General features: G+C 30.0%; 1 protein-coding gene and 1 long non-coding RNA gene across 5 annotated transcripts in view; both read left to right on the plus strand.

Annotated features, from left to right (window-relative positions):
• LOC148238309 (fasciclin-3-like) overlaps positions 1 to 25761 on the plus strand; it is a 256136-nt gene that overhangs the window by 135200 nt on the left and 95175 nt on the right. The window lies entirely within an intron of this gene.
• Positions 1 to 25761, plus strand: part of LOC148238310 (uncharacterized) — a 144257-nt gene that overhangs the window by 71763 nt on the left and 46733 nt on the right. Inside the window, exon 6 of the long non-coding RNA XR_015808939.1 lies at positions 14365 to 14413. This is a non-coding gene — a long non-coding RNA (uncharacterized LOC148238310). The remainder of the gene's footprint in view (positions 1 to 14364; positions 14414 to 25761) is intronic.

Below are 25761 nucleotides of genomic sequence, written 5' to 3' on the forward strand. Positions count from 1 at the left end.
CGGTTTAAATTGCGCGTGTTCTCTTTCATTTGCAACATAAGTCGAGAAGATGAGAAAAACGAAAATGATTAAATAACTTATTCTTTTTTATTCGTATACGTTGATAATTCAACGAAGAGTGAATAAAAAAAGTATGAACTAACCCGAAACGACACATACATAAACTTTCCACATATGAACACAAAACAGTTGACTATTAATATTTGTTACTATCTGTGATCATTTTAATAATACATATATATTAATCTTATTTTTCGTTTGAAAAAAAGATGTTAAAAATCGTTTATAAAAAGAATAAAGGTCTGGAAGAGCCCGCCGGCTGTGATATTTGCTCTTTAATATCCTATTTTGAAACGCACATAAAAATATATATCAACGGTTAGCAACCGTTTCCGATGATACATCGCGAGCCCATTGCCTTATTGCAAATTCGGAAACACTATAAAAATTCTCCCGATACGCTATAAAAAAATAATTTACGCCTTTCGATCCCGGAATTGTAATGCGACGCCACTAGCGCTCCTAGGTAAGAGTCCCAGGGGGAAAATTTCACCTGGGCACGCACCTTCATAAATCAAGTGTACTATTGATTCCGGTGTTTTCTGCCGTTTTGTATCGAGCGAGATAAAAGCAGGCTTTATCTGTACCGTTTATCCCCCTAATCCGGGTGACGTCATCCGGCCGTTAATCAATCGATGCAGCGGCGGCGACAGTGCCCGGATCCGGCTCAGTTTGCGGCCGAATCGGGACTCGTTATTATCGGGATAGGCAAATATTTGACTAGAGGTCCATTATTGGATTGCTGGGTTCGTAGTTAATCTTTTTGTAAAAAATAATACTAAACTAAAACAGGGTTAACCAGTGACAAATAATAATATCACACAGTGAACTTATTTCTCGTTAATAAAGACCAACCCTCTCGACAATAATATTATGCTGAGCCTCTACAATTTTTCACTCGATCTATCCATCTTCTTCTTTCTCTTGTTCTTTTGACATTTCCAATTACGTATTTTATAGCATGGAGGATAAGTGAAATGTTAAAAAAAACAGATGGATATGTTATTATTTTTTTGGGTGCTTATGCTGTGTTATTATGTATACCAATATTCAGGAATCGGTGTCAGCTGCAAAGTAATATATATTAACTGTAAATATTTTATAAATAATTTTATAGTTTCCTAGTTTCATGATCTGTTGGCAAATACTTGTTGACTTACCCAGTTGTTTCTGATTTACACCGTTGTAATGCATTGGACCTACGCCACAAAATTACGGTGGAAGAATAAACAACATTTAAAACTGTATGCATTATATATAACACACCTTATTAAAGACTTCGTCCAAAAATATTGCTAAGCATATTTTTTTGACACTAATGCGATGAACTTTCAAGAAGTTGCTTTCTTAGTTATCTTTCATGACTTAGGCACATACTATATCAGCCTAATTTTAGCAATAAATAGGTATGTAAGTCTCGTAAACGCAAAATGACAACAATTTTTTTTTTAAAAACTATTAAAAAAATTTTTTTTTTGTGTTTTTTCATTTCTTAAAAAATCATATCTCGAGTTTTTAATTTTTTAATAGCCGAAAACAATATGGCCTATCATGCTAACTAACAAACTTAATCACTGAAACGCCAGCTACTCACCGGTGAATCACTTTTTTTAACAAATTAATATTTAAAACAAGTTAATGGATTATTAATAATATAAAGATTATTGTGCTAGCTTTATTTATCAGAAAACCAGTATTTTTTCTTTATTTTTAGAAAGAGATACTGACTCGTGAAGAGAAATAACGGGTGACTCACTAAAAAGTCGCTGGCCTTTAAAGGGTTAAACGAGTATTGACAAAGTGTGAATTTTTAATCTCAGCTTTAAATAAATTACAAATGTATTTTTTTAAATATTTCCATTTTTTATTGATATCAATCATGAAAATGCAATAACCATAAATTTAAAGAATAAATATAATACAGCTGTAATCAGCATAAAATTTTACATAACCGAGTAATCTTATCTTTATGGCAAAAATATATATTATTTTTAAGGCTGTGATTAATTTTTTTCTATAAAATAATATCATCATTCTACTACATTAATTCACGCGTGTAATATCATAAAAAAAATTTGCCTATGTCTTTGCTTGTTATAGATCAGTTAAATAGCAACTGAAATATCTGAGTTTCAATTTCAGATGAACCCAAAATCAAAATCATATCTGTACTACTTTTTTTACTATAATTTCGATCGTCTTTAATTATATATTTTTAGTTTATTGAAATTCTCTAATAAAAAGCTAATTTAGTTATCATATCTTTATTAGCCTTGTGTTGCTATATTTTATATAGTGTACATCTACTTTGTAAAGAAGACATAACAATGGATATACCTTATATTGGTGCTAGATGTCAAATAGAGAAAAATTTCAATTCCTTTACCTACAGATATTCAAATTGGATAGAACGTAGTCGATGCAGACTACGTTTTTGAATAGTGCATATCTACAAACGGTGCAAGTCTTGGCTGTTGTCAACACTATACGAATAGACAAACATACTATAGTAACAACAACAACAACACTGTCTAAAGCGAGCGTGGCTCGCATTTAATTAAGATTCTAGACCAAGTTAAGTCTTTGACCGGAACGCTCCTGAGCGTCACATGCATAGTGGGATGTAGTTACAATGCACCTTTTTGTAACCGCTGAAATTTCGCTCTCGAGAAGTGAGAAAGAAAGAGGGAGAGAAAATCTGGCGAAACGCTGAACAAGGAAAACTTTTCTAAAAAACAAAGATTCGCAAATTCTCTGCTCATCGCTCTGAGTCATCGTCGTATATCTTTCGGGATGATCGATTGTGAAGGCGATCTTTGAATGGACGTCCGAAGCGGGATAGGTTCTGATTTATACCTCTGATTCGGAAACGAGATGGCGTTTATGGCTAGGAATAAAATTATGGGCGTTTAATGCTGGGAAGGATAAGAAATGCAATTCGATTTTTTTCACTACCGCATAAAATAACAGAAAGAGGGTGTTTAAAACTTGCTATAATCTTATTTCGATGTGTCAATGAATAATTGTAGATTTATTTTGTGTGATAACATACTGTCTGATTTTATAAAATACAACATTTGCTACTATAAAATAAGGCAATTTTTAAATCTTTTTTTTTTGCCATGTATTAATTTTAATAAAATAAGGTTAAGCTATTAAAATCTTTCATTTGTAATGTATGTAAATATATAGTACCTATGTACATTTGGTTTAATAATGTATTTATATTATTCAGTACTTACGTCACGAGCCAAAATAGAAAACAGCTCAAAAAATATTTACGTACACATAAATCACGCTTTGTTAAAAAAAATCCTCCCAATTCCGAATTAATTCCCGTGACTTTTATTTTTTTCCGGCCGCGTTTTAACCACTTAAGCCCCAAGCTGCCGAGCATACGTACCTATGTACACACAGTATCGATTGGATATAATCGCGATAGTGTCGCCTTTTTTCGTTCCGCCCCGTACATTAGCATGCACGCGAAACGTACCAGTAATCCCCGAAAACGCTAACGATTATTTAATGACGGCGATAGGAATTGTGCTGCTTCTTTGTTGTGTCCTAATGGGACTGTGAAATTAACCAACAACAATACTGTGTAACAAACACCGTGTCTGTGTGTAATTTTTGTGTGTAAAAGAGTAATCCGTCAACGAAAGTCGCTCACTCGCGACGGAGATGTATAAGAGTGGAATTATGCAAATGTGCGTCCCGAACGATGGACTATTATATGATAATCCAGTGCTTCTCAAGCGTTTTGGGACGCAAACTCTTCAATCCTGCCTGAAAAATATATGTAAGAAGCGACCCAAATAGACCCAACATAGAAATAGTACTTCTTTTTATTTGATTCGCATATTGGCGACTATCCACATATTTTTTGAACAAATTACTGTACTCCACTTCAACCAATAACAACCTGAATTTATGTGTATAATTTATAAATAACTTGAAATACTTTTATATTACCGACTGTTTGCCTATATAATTTGTTATTCCTAATATTTGAGTATCAAATCAATACCAATAAGTGTCTAACCCTTTGTGATTTAGTATAAAAACAGAAAAATTAGTCTTTTGAGGTGTGCGCCTAATGAGACGCAATGTGGAATCTAGTAAGAGTCTTTTATTACAATGTTTACATATGTGCGACGGACGATTAATGGCGGGACGTTTTCTCCAAGCGGTGATAAAGCTGGCTCAGGGATGATGTCCGTGGACGATCCTCAGAGTTATTGTAGCTGTAGGCGGTTCCTTTTCGCGTCTGTCGATGGGAGCGCGTCTGCCAGACGGGTTGAGTCTGCTGGTCTCTTTGAGTAGCTGCTGGTGACTTGTGACTTCTGCCTCATCGAAGTCCGGGCTTATGTAACCAGGGCTGCAGCTGCAGCAATTGCAATAATGCAGCGATCATCCAGTCATTCCCTGCAGTCGCTTCGTAGAACGGCTAAATAGGTCTACGCCTTTAGAAAGCGACGCTTGCTCGTCCAAGATCGTATTGCATTTTCAGTAATGTCACGGATGCTGTAATTTATATGATATGCGTGACCATTTCGCCATTTTATTTATTGTAAACTCGTGATATTTATGTGATTGCAACGAGGTATGTGTGGTCCACCATCCTTTACACTATTATGTTGTTTCTCTCAATTGTTGATGAATGAACATTTTTGGTCACAGACCCTTTGTGGTCGCTACAGTTTAACCTTCTATAGAGCTTATTTCTGCTGGCGTGCCAGTGGCGCATTGACTTTTCCAGTGGCTAGCGTTAAGCGTTTACATGATGCCAGTCGGCGTGCCAGTCACTGGATGCCAGCTACTAGCACCGTGTAAACCCCTAACGCCAGTGCCTGGAGACGCCAATGTGCCACTGGCAAATCGCTTACGTAGTAAGCATTTTGCCAGTGGCACATATTTTAAAAAAGCGTTCAAAACAGCGTACGTAAAAAATGAATTAAAACAATAAAACAGACAATATCAATATGCATTCAAAATATTTTTATTGCATGTCAATAGCAAAAGAATTCCGCCCGAGATTAGAAACCGCTCTTTGTTATTATGGAATTGCAGAAGTTTGTCTGTTATATAAAAAACTTTTCCACCTAAGCTGCAATTGTTTCTTTGGACTATAATATTGTAATAAATATCATGATTGTTATTTATAATTCATATTTGAGGAAAAATGTGTAATATTATAAAGAAATGTTTTTTAATTGTTTCTCAATATTGTCACAATTCCGCATAGCTCCAGAGTAGCCAACTAAAATCAACAGTAATTCTTAGTGAAAGAAAAAATTATAATCATACATTTTATATTGTATTTTACAACAAATCTCTTGTTGATGTAATTTATATTTTTGAATATTTTACATAAACACGGCTTAATTTTTTTTGTGTGTATTTAATTAACCGAATTAATATGCTTTTTAAACAGGTACAGTGCTATGTACATATTTAAGTGTTTATATTTAACTTCGACGAAGATTTCCATAAAGTTATTGCAATGATCATCTTAATTTGTATGAAGAAAGCATTTTAAAATAAACATCAGAATTATAAACGCTTCGCCGATATAATTTTAGCAGATTGAAAATTTCGCTCGCAAAATGAAAGTGCTTAAATAATGCAAAATGTCTCGTCCGAAAGGAACTGAATCAGATAGAATCGCAGAAATCAAAAACATAATTAAATTTAGTTTGTGAAAGCAGATGGAATATTAAATCAGGCATTGCATTAGTCAGTGTCGGAACACAACACAGTATTATATATTATATATAATATATATGTATATTACATATGGAGATAAAAAACATATTTTTGAAACATGTAATCTTAGATAGCTTTGAAATGTATTTATACAATAAGTTGGTATTTTATTTAGAGCAAAAGTATTGAGAAGCACGTGACTATTTTTTAGAGAGGCAATCCAAATAAGGACTTACGACTTGATACATTGCGGCATTTTGAATATGGACGCGTGCTAACTAACGGTACGAGTATGTCGTTAAACGCAACTACAACAGCATACAAATGACAGTTATCCGACTTACGAACTTTCCGTAAGTCTATAAAACGACACTCGAATGTAGCAACTTTGACTATGATATTTGGATTTTATATTGATCGCGTGCTCGATAATGACACAATTGTGTCGTTGGCAACGTAAATACACACTACGAAATAAAAGTTCTTCGACTTACGAATAAAATTGCTTTTAGTTGTAATATGTTTGCTATATCATAAAAAGTAACGATCGACTATTTATAATTTACATGCAAAAAAAAATTGCGAGTCTCGATAAAGCTCTCTATTATTGATGAATTCTGGGGTTGTAAATGTTCCAAGTATTCGATAAATCTCAACGATTCTTCCCAGCTTCAGTATTTTTATTAACCAAACCAAGTAAATCCAGCTTGTTTTATTAATAAACTTTTATTTTCAGACACGACATAAAATAATTACAATTTTTATGAGCTAACTGATCGATATTATCAGTAAATAACAAATATGTTAATATGTAGGTAACAACATTGTTATAATATCTTTAAAACTTTTTATTGTGTAAATAGGAAATTTGTATTAAAAATATTTTTATTTTTATTTTAATAAATAAATTGTGTTTATGTTTAGTAAATGTTTACCTTTATAAAATATTGAACTCATAATAAATATTTACAATAATCTTGTAAAACATCAAATAATTTATAATACCCTGAAATTGAAAATTCATTAACGTATTTAATATAAATTGCCTATTATTTTTTTTATGTTTTTTCATCAAAAGGTATATTTATGTAATTATTTATTTGATTGCAATATTGTTTCAAATATGTTGTACATTTAAAATAATGCTACTACTGCTTTTCACCGATTTATTTATTTTTTTGCATAACCAAATTTTTTTTGCAAATATTTTTGAGGTCGATAATATTTGCAAAGAAAATTTTTTTAATATATTTTTAAACAAATCTTATCAAAATTATCAACAGCTGATAATATAAAATGTTTAATGACTGACGATCATTAACTAAACCCTTTTCAAAATGCCTGACACATATTAACCAATCAACTTACACCTGCATATAAGACGTGTGCGTGTCACATTATTTTTCACCTGCAATTTGGCTATGATCACGCGGTATAAAGGAAAGGTTTTGAGACATTCACAGTTTATTTTTGGCATAAGTTTTCATTAGTGCAGTATTTGAAAGCTCAGTAAAAGATTATATGTTCCTACATCAATTACCATTTTATTTTTCTCTGGTTTGTGCTTTAATCTTTAAGACATGATTCTTATATGTTTTTATATATTTATAATAATATTTAAAAAAATGTTTCTACCTTACTTAAATATAAAGCATCCTCCATGTAAATATACACACACATGTAAACACCAGAGCGTTTTACACGCTAGGAAACACACATTGTCTATAGATACATTTCCTAAAAAAAAAAAGTCGAGTCCATTAAGCGGATACGGCGGAATAAAACAAATAAAAAAAGCTCACGGTAGGAAACAGGGGGCGGCCATTAGGGAAGAGTCGAGTTCGCTCTCTTGAAAAACATTAGGTCAGCTTTGCACCTGAAAGTAGAGTCCGCTCTGGGTCCTAGCTATCTAGCTATCTAGCTGGCTAGCTTCCTGCTTGCAAACAACGACCCAACGAATGCAATTTGCGCACAAGCTAATTAAAATACGCGCGCTCAGGTGTTGCATCGAGATTTTAGCTTTTGTCGCGCTTAAACGCTTCCCTGACACAACACCTGTTCAATTTGCATTGAATTCTTGCATGTGTATATACATGTGCAACAACCCCATTACGCGCCATACCACTTGATTTTCGACCACCCCTGGAAGAGTTAACTTGCTAGGTTTACATACATTATCAAGTTACGTGAGGATCTTAATTAACGTGTGGTCCAACAGTCCGTTAAGACTTTGTTTAATTTGTATAACGAAACAAATATTAACATAACTATAAAGTAGCTAAGAACATCTTTTCGACTTATTTCCTTTAAATTCTAATATTTTTTAATTAGCTAATGCTTAGAAAGCATATTTTTGCTAATTAATTAAAAGTCTATTCATTCCGCTGGTTTTACAAATTCATATCTCTAGAGTAATGCTTTAATTAGTGATAATCTGCTAATAAAATTAAATGAGTATGATAGAAAAGACAATATTAATTTACATAATTGCAAAATATGTGGTTGCACATTGTCGTGCATGAAAATTTGAGCTTTTTGATTGACGAATAACTTCTTTATTTTTAAAGCAATTCACGCAAATCTGTATTGCTTTAAAATAAGCATGTAGTATATAGTGAAATCTCTTATGATTTTTTAATAATATGATCGAAAAACGCTTTTTAAAAATTATAAATTTATAAAAACTCGATGTCGGTCTCTCACTACCGTTAGGTACCGCAGGTAGGGAGCGTGCAAATACTGAATGTGCAACTTTGTTCTTACTTCTAATCGCTTATAAAAATCTCGATACTTCTTGATTGCTTAGTGCAGTTATTGGAGCATTTTTCTCCAATATTCAAAACCTTACAGTAAATTTCACCGATTCATCAATCGTAATAGGCTTTAGTACTCTATTTTTGTTCAATCATTATGCATGACGCTTTCTTAATGGTAAAAAATCCATTTTTCATCGCACTTATCATTACGATCGAAAAATGATTTCGCAAAGCAAACTGTGTAGCAACAATTCTTTTAAGTTTTTTAAACTCATGCGGCACCCATTTGTTAGGTTTTATGCTTTTTATAGCTATTTTAAGTAGTTAAAACTGATTACTAATGCTTATAATACATTTATACAAACTCTAAACTTGTTTCTGTTATGTAAAAAAAGCGCAGAACTAATTTTTTATTTTATTTTTAACTTATGCGGCACTCACTTGTAACGTTTTTTTGTTTTTTATAGCAGTTTTGAGTGGTCCTAATAATTTTATTCCTAGCGTTTTTATTTTTACAACCACTAGAACAGTATAAGTTACGTAAAAAAAACACAGAAACGTCTTGTGTGCAGTGATTTTTTTTAAATCGTGCGGCACCCATTTATTAAGTATTTTTGATTTTTTTAGATTCCTAAAGTAGTCTTAAACTATTATATTTTTTTATTTATTTCATTTTTATCTATTTTTTTGAAAAATAGCTTTTTAACCGGCTTTGCCCAAAATAGATTCAAGCTTATTATTTATTCACTAAAATTAATTTTATCCATTCTGTTATTACAAATTTTAATACTATATACAATATTTTCACGTATTGCAGTAGCTCATAATCGGTCGTCAGCAAATCGCTGTTCAGTTTTTTTTTGTATTTTTATTAACACGTATTGCAGTCATGAGCTCTTTCAAGTTTCTGTGCTATTTTCAAGTTGAAAATAGCACAGTTGACTTTTGAATGGCATCCAGAATCACATGAGCAAATTTTACGTCCCTACTGTATACTAGTAGGCGTTCTTTTGTTTTGTTTTATAGTAAAGATTAGGTTCAAACTAAAAAAATACAATAGAAGTGCAAATTAAAACCAAAGTTTGTAAATATTATCGTTAAAACTCTTATGTTAAGAATTTCAATACTAGTTTAAATGAAGTCATTTTTTGCATAAAAACAATAAAAAAAGTAACTTTTCTGTCAAAAAATGTAAAATGTGTTAATTCATTAAGACCCAATAGGTTGAATGTGATATTTGTGGATGGTTTATTAATTTTTTTATCATTTATAATTAATATGTCAATTAAATAGTCCACTTCTAAAGAATCGTAAAAATATGATCAAGGAATGGATATTTTGTGTTTGGTAAAAGAATCGCAAAACAAACATTTTTAATGTTTATTCAGTTCGTGCGGTACCCATTTGTAGATTACTAACGCTTGAATCTTGTAGTTGCGACTTTTTTAAAATCATTAATAAATAATGCGTTTTTTTAATATAACATATATAAAAAAAATACAATCCGTCCGTCCCTCACTGTCCTGATATACCGCAGCAAAAACAGTTCTTTATAGGTTATAAATTTTGCTTCTTTTATAAAAAATCTCGCTACTGTTTGGTTGATTAGTGCAACGACTTTATTGTGAATTTGAGCAAATTATATCATATTTGTTATTAATTCTTGATTTTGATTCTTGTTATTTGTTTTTATATAATATTCAGAATTGGGATATTATTTAATGATTTCTCTACAGACCGTGACTTTTGGTCAAAACGCGACGTGTCGCTTCGGTTAAAAACAAACGCGATTGAATTTGGCCATAACACTCCGGCGTTAAATATTTATACATTCAATTTGAAAATGAAATACTGCCGGGTGAGAGTTGGCTTGCCATGCGTCACGTTTATGCTCGCATAAATTTTCGTTTAGATTTAAAAAAATAAAAAAAAAACAAGCGCCGCCTGGCCGGATATAAATTCGCGTTAGCGATGCACCCTTTAGGTATAAATTTATTTCGTCTTGACGTTTCGCTCGAATGCATTTTTATCTACGTGGAAATAAACAGTCATGGCTCAATGATTATGGCTATTCATATTTCTATCAGTCCACAATTGCCCATGTTCCTGAAGAAAGCTCATTTAAAACAGCGTCGTTTGAGCTTTCGCAAACGAATTCGCTTTTGAAACTAAATTTTACGATACCGTAAAACATCAATGTCGCTTGATTATATTCAAATGGGATTGGTTTTCGTACTTATTTACGATCGAATGAATTTATTTTTATGACGTTTCATAAAAATATTCATGGCGCGACTGCAGCTCAATATTGCAAAAAATAACTGATTTATAGTATCTGATGTGTCCAAAACATTAAAAGCTCGTGCGAGAAATTATCTTTTTAATGCATTTCAGTTTCATTTATATTGAAAAGTGAAAAATTTAATCATAGGGATTTATTTGTGAATTAATAATATTGTTTATTTTTGTAAGATTCAACAATATTTAAGCAGTACATACTTTTTTTATTTAATCAACTTCGGTTAACATATACTATTTTGATTTTTCAATGAGTTTGATACCAGTCGTATTATATTACCATTGAGTGATTCTCTATAATACGATAGTATCCATTTGTCAACATATATTTCTTATGACAGGTGAAAAGAAATAGAAATACAACTGATTGGATACTTAACCTTTTGAGGTCAAGAATTACGACGTAATAAATCTCACCAGTAAGGTCAAATGTCTATCGTAATTTTTATAATTGACTTGAAATTAACGTTTTGTTGATAATGCTAAATAAATATAATAATATTAGCTTATATATTTTTTTACAAAAAAATACAGAGAACTTCTACGCTATAATAAATTCACTTATTATGTAATTAAATACTCTTATTAAAAACGATAACTATTTGTATGACACAGTAGTTAATCAAACTTTATTAAATTAAATGGTGCTTTTCTTAGCTCAATTACATAAGATGACAACATCATGCTGCTTCAACCAGCTGCGTCAAAAATCATAAAAAGTCATCAAATAACTTTTTTTTAATATAAAGTAATGAAAATATTACTGATATACAAAATTATTTTTGATAATGCGTTGATTAATTTTAAAGAGCTAAGAATCTAGCTTTAAAAGGAGCTAAAATCGACGCGTTTTCAGTGTCACGTGACACTAGCGCCATTAGCCGAAAGCGGCCTTTTTTGTCAGTTAGCTCACGTCGCGTTCAGCTCTCGACGAAGCTTTTCTTTGGCGAGATAAATTGCCGCTTCTGAGACAAATTTCTTTCACTTTTGCGATCGCGGATTTTTTCTCTCTGGCTGTCGTCACTAGACCTTAATTAAACCTTTCGAATAAAAACACCGCTAAAATGCGATAATTTCCAGCGAAAGTGATTCTTATTATGCCACCAGTTGCATTCTTTTTTTGATTGCATTTTAAACGAATTTGATAAGACAGTGGATTGAAAGACGGTTAATGTTACAAATTCAAGATAAATCTGAGCAATACGTCTACGAGACGCGCAGGGGCTATAATGAGACTCGCAACAAATAGACGGATTCAAAGGGAGGTTTTCTGAGAATTTATAGCGACAAACATACTTTAAGTATAAGAGATGCATTGCATGAGCGGTTCATGTTATACATATGCTGACTTTTGCTTTAACATTTCATTAAATACATTTAGATTATGCTTTATCGTATATTCTTTTAAAAGTAATTCCTAGATGATTTAATATATAATGATACTTTTCTTACAATCCGCAAAACATTTTTTGAATTCACTATTTGTTATCATTACTTCACTTGAAAAAATGGGAATAGAATTTAGAGCATATATCAATATTTTTTCAGGATGTCTTTTTGAGAATGTACTTGCGAAATCCATTAATCATTTCTCTTTCATTTAGTGGTAGTCTGATTGACATGTTCCTAAAATTCATCTCTCCAAATGTCAACTGAACAGCAATATCTTCAGTACGTGAGCGCAAAGTGCAAACACAATAGTTTTTCTATCTAGCATACTTTTTAAAATTGACTCTTTCAGCGTAGAATAAAATGCCTTGCACATTTATAATAGGGTGCAAAATCAATTTGCCACCATGTCATAAAATACTATATTAAAAAAAATATTTCGCCCTCTTCTACCTGGAAAAAGCACAAATGACGTCACTAGTTCCAAACCAGAAATTTTCTTTTATAATTAAATTATCCCGCAAATAAAATCTAAAAAAACAGTTTCGAATTTATCCTGAAAATATTATTGAAAATATTCAGTGAAATCATATTGGTATAAATTTTCACTAGTGAAAATATAATTTATCTGATAGGTTCTAGCTATTAATATGTACATTTAAATACTTATTAGTATATATTTACATGCGATGTATTTTTCAGTAAAGTTATATTTTCACTAGTGAAGTCCAAATACATTTTCACCAGTAAATATATACTTTTACTAGCGAATATATAATTTAACTTATGTGTAGTGAAATTATACGCTGTTCTAAAATGTCTCTGAAACTCAATTTACCAGTTGAAAAATGTAAATTTTCTGTTCAATTCCAAACCTAACCTACACGAATTAACCAAACCCAACTTGACCTAATGTAAATTGTAAAACTAATACAAATTTAGAACTTTACTTGAGGGTTTGGGTTTTAACCTCAAAAGTAGTCCCTCGCTCTCCCCCACTAAAGTCGGCAAACTCCAGCGTGTGGTCGACTGGCGCCGTTTCTTGTTAGCAATAATGCTTATAAAAATCAAAGTGCAGCTTTAGGCACTCAATCAACAGATATTTGGTCTAGGCCAGTTGCCAATTTTACTTGAGTCTCAGTGCGACCTAGTCACTTTTATAAACGTGTTCACCGCGCATTAGTATCGCATCAAATATTATGGCAGTTATGTCATAAAAAGCTTTAAAATATCAACAAAGTATGAGTTACGAATGGTGGCTTACCCGTCGTACTTAAAAGTTTAGTAAAAAAAAACTGCGGTACAATGCCAGGCAATGGGTTTAATAAAACGAGAGAATATTCAAGGGAAATATATTTATACCTCGTCACTTCGTTATCAAGTTTTATTCGAAGAAAAAGTTAATATGATTCATATCAACCTCTTCACTCGTATCTTCAGTCGCAAACGATCAAAGCGAAGTCACATATAAAGAAACCCATTACAAACACAACATTCTCCGCTCGCTCGTTTGATCTCGCAGAAAAATACACATTTTAATAAATTGTCGTCGGGGTCACCAAAGCGAAGTAGGCGCTCATAAAAACGCTTAAAAAGGCTGCGGTGGCGAACTACCGTAGAACAACAACGCACGAATGTGATCCTGCAATCTAATTTAGCCAAATGACCCGTGGCATAATGGAAACTGACGGAAGCACTCAACGTCTGACGGGGGTTAGGCCAAAATATGCCTCGCCCGCTTAGGGTCGCCTTTGAAGTCTTGCGGTCGAGGTCAGAATTCGCGCGGGTGGGGTCCGAATACGATTTCCTAGAACGGTCAAGCTGTCCCCTCTCGATGTCGATGATGGAAAAATATCACGTGTCTTGCCCCAGCTCTAAAGGGTAATAGAGTGTTTAGATGCTTGAAATAGGATCTATTGTGAGATGGATTACTTAATTAAAAGGCGAGATATAATAATATTTTAAATAATTAAGATAATCTATAATATATATGCTACAAAGTCAACACAATCAATGCGATTTTTAAAAATAGTTAAAGCTTGATATATTTAAAAAAAATAAAAACAATAACAATGTATTACTTTATTTGCGCCTTACTTCCTGCAATATATAATATTATATACAGATTTTAACATATTATTTTATTTTATTTCAGGTCAGTACTACCGTCACATAAATCACAATCAAATGCTCTTCTTCGTTTGGTATGTTTCTTGTTATTAAATTATTATAATAATATTAATGCAGATTGTTTTTATTGAATTATCAATCAATAGTATAAATTTTTAAATATCTCTATAAAACACGAAACCTTCTGTCAAATTCTTGCTTTGTGTTTTTTCGGCCATATTATGAGTTATTTTTGAGATTTTGAGACTAACTGTACGTGTGTAGGATTTCTGTTGATGTTAGTTTTATATATATGTTATATTTCTATGTGGGCTAAGGAAAAAATAAGTATAAATTAAAGATACATTTGAACTATATATGTAAATTTATTTATATACCAATCGTACATTCTTGGTATAGTTATGGTATTTAAATTTGAACACATGGTGAAATTATTTATACTTGACATAAGTTAATTAAAAAATGTTATATGCATTAAAAAACTGTGTTACTACAGTATATTACTTTTTCACACGTCTTAATGTAAAATACTGGCAAAAGTTATATAGAACACTAGTTTAAAAACCGTTCTATTAACTATGACAAACTTGAATAATATTGTTGTATTTTATAAAATAACTCAATACAATTTTTTTTTTAATTTGACAACTTCAAGACTAATAAATATGTATAAATTCGCTCGCAATTTAGTTTATAGTTTTTTTAAGTGCATTAAATTGGCAGGAAAACTAGAACGGAAAAAAGCAGATATGTGTCCTTCAAATTCATAATTTAAGGCGAAATGTTCATATTGCATTTAATGACTAAAAATAATTCTTTTCTCAATAGTTGTATACATATACAGAAAAATAATTCCTAGAGGAAAGAACTTTATCATGAAATTATATTAACTTGCAGAGCTGTGCTCAATTTTTTAATGCTGAATAGAAGGAACTTTTGATTTTATTTTTTTGTATACAAAAGCTTTGTGAAACATTTTCGATTGTCGATTCGAAACTTCGCAAATAATTGAAGAGTCCGAATAAAAAAAATCGTATTTACTCAACAGTTCGAAAACGGGCATTTGCAACAAACAGTCGAGAGTCCCTTATTGTTTTTACGAGCGATCCCAAAAGAGCGGCTCGCGTTGATTTTTCCCTTTTCGGTTCCGCATTCAATCAAACTTTCGCACAATAACAGTAAAACCTGTTTGGGTTCACTATTTTTTTCTAAAGCTACAATTGCATTTTGTCCAATGGGCTAAGCCTAATGCATAATAACAAACATCGGTATAGATAAAATCGCGTGAATCGCACAGTTTCATAAATCGATTGCGTTCTTATCAGATTTTAGGCAAAAATTGCACTGCGGCAGATTTAGCAGTAAATTTATTCATTGGAATAGTAATTGGACTGCATTTGATGCCATTCGATAAGCGTAATTAATTATTGTCGTTAGTCAAACTATTGACAATCACTGAATTATTATACGAGCACAAAGCGCTATATAATATATGTAATATGTTCGAAATTAAAATTATCTAATAATATATTTTTTCTTTTATGATAAGCAAAATTTATTAAACAAATTATAATTATCACGATTTTCATCCGTGAGATAAAAAAACCTAATCTGAGATGATTAATCAGAATTATAATATAATTACTTATTCCGATCTCGCAGATCTATATAAATTAAACAATATTAGGGTCCATATAGGATTCAAACACAGCTCTTTTAGATCAATAGTCTTTCTTATTGTTTAACGAAAATTTGGATTTTCAAATGTATATTAAATATATTATACAAAGCCATCGTGACGCATTAGTGTACCTAAAAAATCTATTGTAATTAAGATCCAGCCTTAATCTAAACCGCCACAAAGGAGTAACCCGATAGCTTTGACTCAGGACCGAATTGGTTATCACAGGACATACCTAGAATTAATTCAATTAACGCAACGTCAAACGATCGACTAAAATATTTAAATAATCAATTCTTAAGACTTTCACGACAGGCTGTGTAATATTTTTGCGCAGGAAAGGGTCTGCAAACAATGGGATCGCTATTTTAATTCCTCTAGATTAAAAGTATGTTCGGAGGAAAATAAAAATATAAATATATTTTCCCACGATTTATGGCCCTGAATTAATGAATATGTCAGGATGTAATGTTCTTATTTTTGCGAGGGAGAAAAGAAGCTGATGCTAATTAATAAAATAAATCATTTCATTACAAAATGAATAAAGAGTCGATCGAAAAAAAAGAGAATGGAAGAAAGATGAAATTGAAACGTAATTAGCGTGGAAATAAATGTGCACTTAAATTTGCTTCGTTCTTTATTTTCTTAACGTGAAATATATTCTTAATTGCGCTGCGCTTTAATTATTAATTATATTTTTCGTGAACGCCGAGTACTGAAAATTAAACTGAAATTAAACCGAAGCGAAGTTTGCTAAGAGAGGAGAAATTTGTAGCGAACTTAAATTTAAGTATTTTATATTTTTACAACTGTAAGTAACAGCCTTTACCAAGACAATTTGTAAATCTTACAGGAATGCCTAATAAAAATAATAGTATAGTATCTCAAAATATTAGTATGTTGTATATTTAAATTTTCTTAATAGGTCAAAATTCACAAAACCGAAAGGTTAAGAATAGGACTGATTTTTATTTATAATTTTAACATTTTATTAACATTGCTAACATATAAATACTTTCCCTTAAACTTTTTATAGCATATTCATAATGTATATTTATGTTTAACGCAAACTTTTTACCCGAAAGGAACATAAAAAGTTACTTTGGAAGAAAATATTCACGCCCTAATAGCATTGATGGGGTTGACGTATTTATTAGGATTAGAAAACATAGTAAAGGTAAAAATCTTTTGAATAGCATTTTATATATTAAATTAGCTATAAATTGTATTTTAATTGTTATTTAATACTTAAGTCTTATGTTATATTAAAATTTAATTTAAAATAAAAATAAATAAACAAATAAAATTTCGTAGCTCTTATAAATATTTTTATCATATTTTTGTATTTAATTAAATATTAATAAATTGGCGCTTGAGGTATAAATTAATATTATAAATTAATGGTTTGTTTTGTATACAATCATTTTAATAATTATTAAGAATTATGTTACACCAAAATATTTCAATAATTCAAGAAATAATTTCGCTTTTTAATCACAAATATATAATTATGCGTTGTATAAAAAAATATTCACTCTCACTAATTCTTTGCCGAATAAAGGTTTTTCTCACAGATAAGAGAACTCTTTTTACTCTCATGTATAACTAAAGGGTTTAAGCAAACCTCTATATAATAATTTTATAATTGGATTAGTATTTTTTTAATTGAATAATATATAAGAAATACATTATATTTTATAAGATAATAAATATTGAAAGCTTCTGGTTTATATATAATACTTTAATGCTTTTCCCGTTGAGAATTTTATTTTTAGATTACGATCCGTTGACAATAAATTTCTTTGTTGCGAAAATTCACAACTTGGTTATTTGTTATCCAGTCAAAATTTTATACATTTAAGGAATAAAAGTAACTTGGATTATTTTATTTCTATAGTAGTAAATGCTTTGTTTTGAAAGGTTTTTTTCATGAAGCACAGAAAACACGATTTGAGATTTTTTTCTCAAATGCCAATCTGTCGATTGCTTAAAAAATATTTTTATTTATTTTCTAGAATACTTGTGTATTTATTAAAATGCAATTCTTTGTAAACTTGCTATTTTAAAATATTTTAATAAAAAAGTTTAATAATTCACTTACATGCTCTAACATTCAAAAACAGCAATTCGTACTGAATTTTAAGGTCATATTATTTATTGTTAAAACATTAAACATTTAGTGTATTATGTGAATAGTAAAGGCATTGTTTTTATAAAAATTACATTCAGAAATAATTAAAAGGAAAATGTTTTGGCTTAGCAATATATATATATATATATATATATATATATATATATATATATATATATATATATATATATATATATATATATATATATATATATATATATATAAAAAATCGTTAAATTATTTAAAAGCTAATAATAGCCATTAACAACAACATATTAAACTATTTACTTTATTATATAAGCTTAAAAAATATTCAAAAAACTCCTTTTTTAATGTATTCTTTGTAATTATTGAACCGTCGCCTGTAGTGAGGCCTTGATATCAAATTTTACAACGAGAAACATTTTTAATGTGAAGCTACCCTTTTATGCGTTTGATTGTGAAAGAAATGTAACACTTAGTTACATCCTAACAAAAATCACTGACAATCGCTCGAAGGACTCTCTTAGCACATTTTCTTTTATTAACTTTTCTGGCGTCAAATTGACTGCAAAAATCGTACCTCTTAATCACCAATCTCAATCAATTGATTTTTAAAATACATATCCAAAAAACTGATATTCATACACGACTTTATGACAGAAACTTAATAAAAACGTATTTAACTGACGGCACAGAATAAATTAATAATAATTACACATACAATATTTTGCAATTTCACAATCTTTGATTTTATCTTAGAATTTTACTAGGAAACATTATGCATTGTTAAATTAAGCTGATGATACCATTTACTTTACAATATTTGTACTGATAATACAATCTATATATGTGTATGTATATATGCCGAAAACATATCTTATATAAAAAGTAAACAAACTAAAAATGTTTATTAGTAAAATTTGTGTTTTCGAGAGATATTTTTATAATATTTTCTGGTATGTAATTGACAGTGTTTTTTAGTTGTTGGTATTTGCAAGTTATTATGCAATTTTTAAGATTAGTATAAAAATGTGTATTATAAATTATTTTTATCGCTTTGTTAATAGTATTAAAAATAGTATTACTGTCGTTATTTCATACTAGATGAATCTAATTTATTATCAATAGATTAGAATTTTATTTTTTATAGTTAGCCCGCTTTTTTTATTAAATATCGGTTTAAAGGCCGCAATGACGGCAAGCCTTAAAGAGCAACGTTATAAAATATGTTTAGTAAGCCCTGATATTTAACGCTTGTTTTTTATTTGACGTTATTGCCCTCTTCATTTAGGAGAAGTGGTGGCAAATTTTGTCTACGTTTTGTGACAGTAATTGTTATCTTACTACTACTATAATAATTTGTCGTGTAAAAATTTGCTTTAGCTTTAGATGAATATAATTTTAATATATTGACAGACTTTTTTGTGTTTTTTTGTATGCTCACGCAGTTTCGCCATAAATATCGTTTAGCATCATTTGGGGCTATTATTATTATTCTTGCGTAGAAATTTTTAATCATCGTACATTATTTGCTTAATAGATGCGTATCGATTGCTTGTAAATAAATACGTGGTATTTTTTATTAAAATATCCACTGTAAGCAAAAATAAACACAAAATCCATTTTACACTATAATTACGTTTCCAGGAATCCACAGTGAGGAATCCAAAAAAATGACTGTAATCAGATTCGCTAGTTTATACATATGCACTAAAAAATTCACCAACCCCTTCCACTCGCACGTATGACGCTGACTTTAATCAAAAATACGCATTGAGCCGTACAAAATCAACCCTATTTATTACGTTCGTTTCAGCGCCCACTCGTCATCGACCAGGGCGCGTTTTTTTAACTTTTGCAATTCGCAATCGGAAAATTTCAACTTTTCAAACTTGGATTTTATTCGCTTTTTCGGCGCATTCATACGGCACGCGAGCGCGGAATAAAACCGTCGCAAAAAAGGGAAAACTCAACCAACCCTTGCACGCGTAGAAAGGGCTGTGTGTGTATGGTTTTTTGCATAGAGCTTGGTAGGAAATGAGCGCCGACGCTCGTGATGCCTTTTTTGCGACTTTTGTTTTGGTTGTGAATAATAAAGTGTATTCAGTTAGCGGGCGGATTGACGCCGGGGGTAGGGCTGATTCTTTATTCTCTCTTCTTCTCTTTTTACTTCATTTTTTTTTAACTTACTACGTGTGTGAGGACGCGAACACAATGGCGCCTCGCGACAAAGGGACGAAATCGACCAAAGGCTCACTAATTAAGGGCGGATAATTGCCGCGGCTTGCCGATGACCGGGCGGGCCCATTGGAAAAGCTTTCCTTTGAAGGAAAGAACAAAAATTACGGCAAAATTTAAATATCAGCAATTAAAAAATACTATAGCGCATTATAAAGGACTACATAAAAGCATTATAAAATAACGTTTGGATATAAACCTAAACATATTTTTTAGTTAATTGATTTTAGGGCCAAAGAGAGTGTAGCAAAAGTGTATAGTAATTCATTGAGTTTGAGAACAGCTTTTTTATATGATTTTGCAAGCTCTGGAATAAAATCTACGCAGGTCTATCTATTGATTTGCTCCTATTTTTTTCAAAATTGCATCTGACGTACAAGCATACTTCTCACTATGTTAAGAAGTAATCAGACATTAATAATTATATTATCTCTAGCTATGTACCAGCCGTTACCACTCGTAAGAACAATCACAACAGGCGCGTATTATATCTAACAGTTCATAGCAAAAGGCCAAAATAATTAAAATACGGTACCGATCAGTCTGGACCATGTATAACCGCATATGTTCGACTACTGTCAAACATTTTGAGGTCAATAGTTAAAATCATATAATGGTTGATATCTGAGAGATTTGACATAATTATTTTGCCTAATTGAATAAATCCCGATCCACATGTTAAAGAAATCTTTGGGGTGGTCAGCCATAATGACTCGAATCAAATTATCTGCTGCTATGAAAGGGTTCGCCTAGTGATTATTGTGTATAAATAAAAATGTATATATATATAACAGAAATTGATTTGATTTTAATTTAAAAATACCATGTTTTAAAAATATTTTATAAATATATTAATAATTTACATTAGTATGATACACTTACATTCTCTATAATTACACAAACTTTTACTTAAAAACAGAGAAAAATATTAAGCAGTTGGAATTAAAAGTAAAATATATTTGACAATCAAACAATCATCTATGTTCAGAATTTTCGCATTGTGGAATTTTCGTGTGCACAATTTTAGTTCGTATAAATAAATAACACTTTATCAAGCATTGTTTTAAAAAATACAACATTATTTTATTGACTACTATTTTTCAATTAAATTTATACATTGAAAAAATTGATAATAGAACAGTAATTTTTAAAGTTATTGTATTTATTTATTATTTTTTGTGTGTATCGTGTCTAGTGATTTTATAGAATTTATTTATTTACTTTTAGTTGTTTAAGTGTTAAAAATTTTAGTTTTTAAATATTTATTTATAATAAATAATAATTCATCTAAATTTATCGTTAATAAATTGTAAATTGTTCTTGAAAACATGTATACAATTAGGGCATCCAAATACCCGGCCTAATTCATTACCCGGTTATACGGGTATTTGACGGGAAAGAACCGGATACCCGGTTCGGTTCCGGGTAATGTTTGTAAGCCGTTAAGAGTCCAATTTTTATTATATTTGAATCTTTGATTAAATATGACGTGATATATTTAATTTTACTTTAATAATTAATATAATTTTTTTTTAAAATAAGGTATTGAAATAAAATCAATATATTATGTAATTATTAATACTTTACTCAATCGAAATATTTTTAGATTCCATCGATAGGTACATATATACATATACTTATATATAACAGTACAACACCGAAATATTTATTTTAGCACATATTTGGCAATAAAAATACAAATTGCACATGAAAAATACTGAGGAAATAAATTTTATTAAAATTATAAAAGAAATTAAATGATTGTATTTATTATATGTATTATATGTAGGTAGAGAAACAAAGTTTTAGTGATGTTCTTTTTGTAAAAAGTTATATTTTAAAAACACTAACGAATCTAATGTGTTAAATTTTGACCCTACAACGAATTAAAATTTATTTTTATTTACAACTGCATCTTTTCAAAATAATCCTTATCTATGCATTCGCTTATCTCGAAATCTATAGGTTGCTAAGTGCTGTCCCTTTTTTTGTCGTTTAACAACGCCGATTCGGCTCTTCCATTTAATATTAAATAATGGAAAAAATATTTAAATGAAATTAACCGGATACCCGTCAAAAATTACCCGGTTTTCGGTTCCACGAAAAACATGGCGGGTAACCGGGTACCCGGTTCCTGTTCTACCCGGTTCGAATGCCCTATATACAATATTTGTTTTCTTTCGTGAAAAGAAAAAAAAATGTGTATGTGTAAGAATTTGATAAAACATGAATTGTATATAATTAAATCTAATTTTACTATAAAAATAGAAATGAACATTTCTAGTTATATCATTCATTATTAAAAAATATAATAATGAGTAAGATAAAGATTTTACGGAGAGTTATAAAAATAAATTTGAGGCCTAAAAATGAGCTAAAGAAAGAAGTTCTGATCTTGATATGAATTGCTTGAAAAAGCATTACGATTAGCTACGGAATAACGAAAATTCATTTATAATATTAAATAAACGGTATTGAAATTAGAAAACCATTAAAAATATATATTTTCATATTAAATTCTTTATCCTACAATTTTAAAATATATTTATTTCAGAGTTGTTCCAAATACATTGATTGCTTACAAATTTATTAATTAATATTTGTAATATTTTGGAAACTTTTTGAAACACGCGAAATAATTGTGCTCGTCAACTTTTAACACAAGATATTTTAAAACTTTTATAAAAGATATTTTATTTTCGGGTTTCGCTGGAGATAGATTCAAACTCATTTTATTCATTATGGTTAATTTTATTTTAATACTTACTATATAATATATGTTTAATTTTTGTCTTAACGTATTGTAGTAGCACGTCGCTGTTCTACTCTACTTTCAACATAAAAATTTAAAGTTGTTAATAGTACAGTTAACTGGAAAATAGCATCCAGAGTGACATGTGCAAATGTCGCGTCGTTACTGCGCAATGTTTGGGGTAGAGTTTCGTGATTTATATATATATTTTGTGTTTTATAGTATATATTTAAATAGCTTTTAATATGCTTGTGTCTTAGAAATATAGCGAGATTGTCTCCTGTTTGTATCATATATAAAATAAGAGCAATTTTGAGTATTTACATAAATCTGTAGTACGAGTGTGTAATAAATTCATAGATTCCACGTGTATAATTACTTTTAAAATATTAAATGTTAAAGCAATTTTATCTTATGATAATAAAAAGTATCGTCAGTAATAGAATTAATTTACGAGTTATTGTGTTAAATGTTGTTTTTTATATGTATGTATATATAATTCAATATATAGCTATAGCACAGTAACAGCTTCGCCCATTGAAAAGCTTGTTTCCGAGGGAAAATTTCGCGAAAACATGTCCGCCGTGCCACAATCGAAAACCGGTTCTGTAGAACGATTAAACCCGGTTCTCGCAATAACACTTTGTGCCGTGAACGATTTGGAATGATGTCATTCGTACGTCAACTACCTATTTCATAGCGTGGTTTGGTTCAATGTTACAAATTAAATGTCAAATTGCTGTTTCGTTGATTGCATTGAAACTTGCGTTAGTTTTATTTCAATGAAAATAAGCATTTATTTTATTTTGCGTTACTGCATTAACATATTTATTAAGACTGTCGGTCCTTCACTAGTGCGAGGTACAGCAGCTAGTATATTCATAAATAAATATGATGAATATATTAACCAAAAGTGTTTGTATAATGACGTATAGACTATTTAACTTTTGCCAAGCGATTAATTAAAAGCTACATACTAATTCTTGCTGCATTACAATTTGTTCTCCTCGGAACTAATGTTTAGTTTGAAAGCACTTCTGCACGTGAAAGTTAGCTTCACTTAATAATTTTAGTCAGAGTAACGTTAAATATTTACATACTTTTTCAAATCAATAGAATTAAAATATTTTCGCAGTCCTTGGTATTTATGTTTCACAAACATTTATTTTACCCATTTCGATTTTTTTAAACTAATGATTATAACTTACAGACTGTTAAATTTGTCTTGTAGATAACTTTATTAATAAAAACACAATAATATATAATTGTTCAATCAAATTAAATAATCGTGAACAATTTGTCAATATATTTTTACTACATAAGCTGGTTTGATAGTTACTTAAAAACAATAAATAATGATTACGATCTTAAATTATACTGTATATATATATATATAAATAAAGAAATCTAATAAGTTGAAAATTGCAAATCAGAATGGAATCTGTCTCTTTATTGCATCCGTTCTACATTAATCTCCCGAGCTAACAGCTAAACTATTTGTCAGCGTATTTTATTGCATCATTATTGTCGAGGTTTCTACTCAATTATTTATTCGTTTTATTATACATTCTATTAAATATTTCATCCATGCTTTATATCTTCTATCTATTGTTCTCGTATAATTTTTATTTTTATGAACTTATTTCGCAAACTGGCGGATGGTTAAAAACAAGTCCAACTCTAGTCTATTGTATCGCTAGAAAATGTTTTCGAGAGAACACAAGAAGCGTCTCCGGTCGACAGAACTTTCATTTAACTCTGTTACATATGAGTGGCGAAATATAAACCAGTTGAAAATGCGATTAGCGCAGAGTTTATAATCCTTGAAACGAGAAATTGAATCAAAATATTAACCCATAATATTTTAATAAAAAATATAATAGCTCAACTAAAATTATTAAAAAGCTCGCGAAAGAGCTTTTGCTTATGATTAAACATTTTAAACTTTCGCACAATTCACCAAACAATCGACCGATCCACACCTTATTTGTTGCAGCATTGCATTCAAATTGCACACAACGTGTTTATGCATCATAAACATATGTACACACGTGAACATTTAAAATAAACAAAGCACGTTTCAATAAACAATGACGATGGTTATATTATTGTCGTACACATGTGCACGCGCAAATGTGGATTTATCTTCGTTAGAGGATGTAGAAATAACATTGTTATATGAACGAATGGTATTTCAATGCATAAACCAAATTTAGGTTTTCTTAGAGCTGCGACTTAAAAGTGTAAATTTATTTAAAAAAATATATACTATATAATTACACGCTGACTTAACCTGTAGATTTTTTTTCAATAAAGCCTTGGTTAATATTTTTAAACTATATTTCAGTTTATATTTGCTATTTTAAATCATTTAAAACTGAGTTTTTATGTTCAAGATTATAATAATGAATTCTTAAATCATAAAAAGCTATTTTATACTAAGAATTTTGCTCTTAATATAAATAATGATATTAAAATAATAACTAGCTCAAAGTCAAACCATTTTTAATTTGTTAAAATGGCAATTTTATATATTTAGTAAAACTTTAACTAATTATTCGATTAAAAATCCGATATAAATAACAGACTTTATTTTAATCACTAACCAGAATCGAACTACTGACTATATAAATAAATT

This window comes from Plectrocnemia conspersa, unplaced genomic scaffold, assembly GCF_051122295.1.
Source record: "Plectrocnemia conspersa isolate PC_06_02 unplaced genomic scaffold, ASM5112229v1 ptg000001l, whole genome shotgun sequence".
NCBI lineage: Eukaryota > Metazoa > Arthropoda > Insecta > Trichoptera > Polycentropodidae > Plectrocnemia > Plectrocnemia conspersa.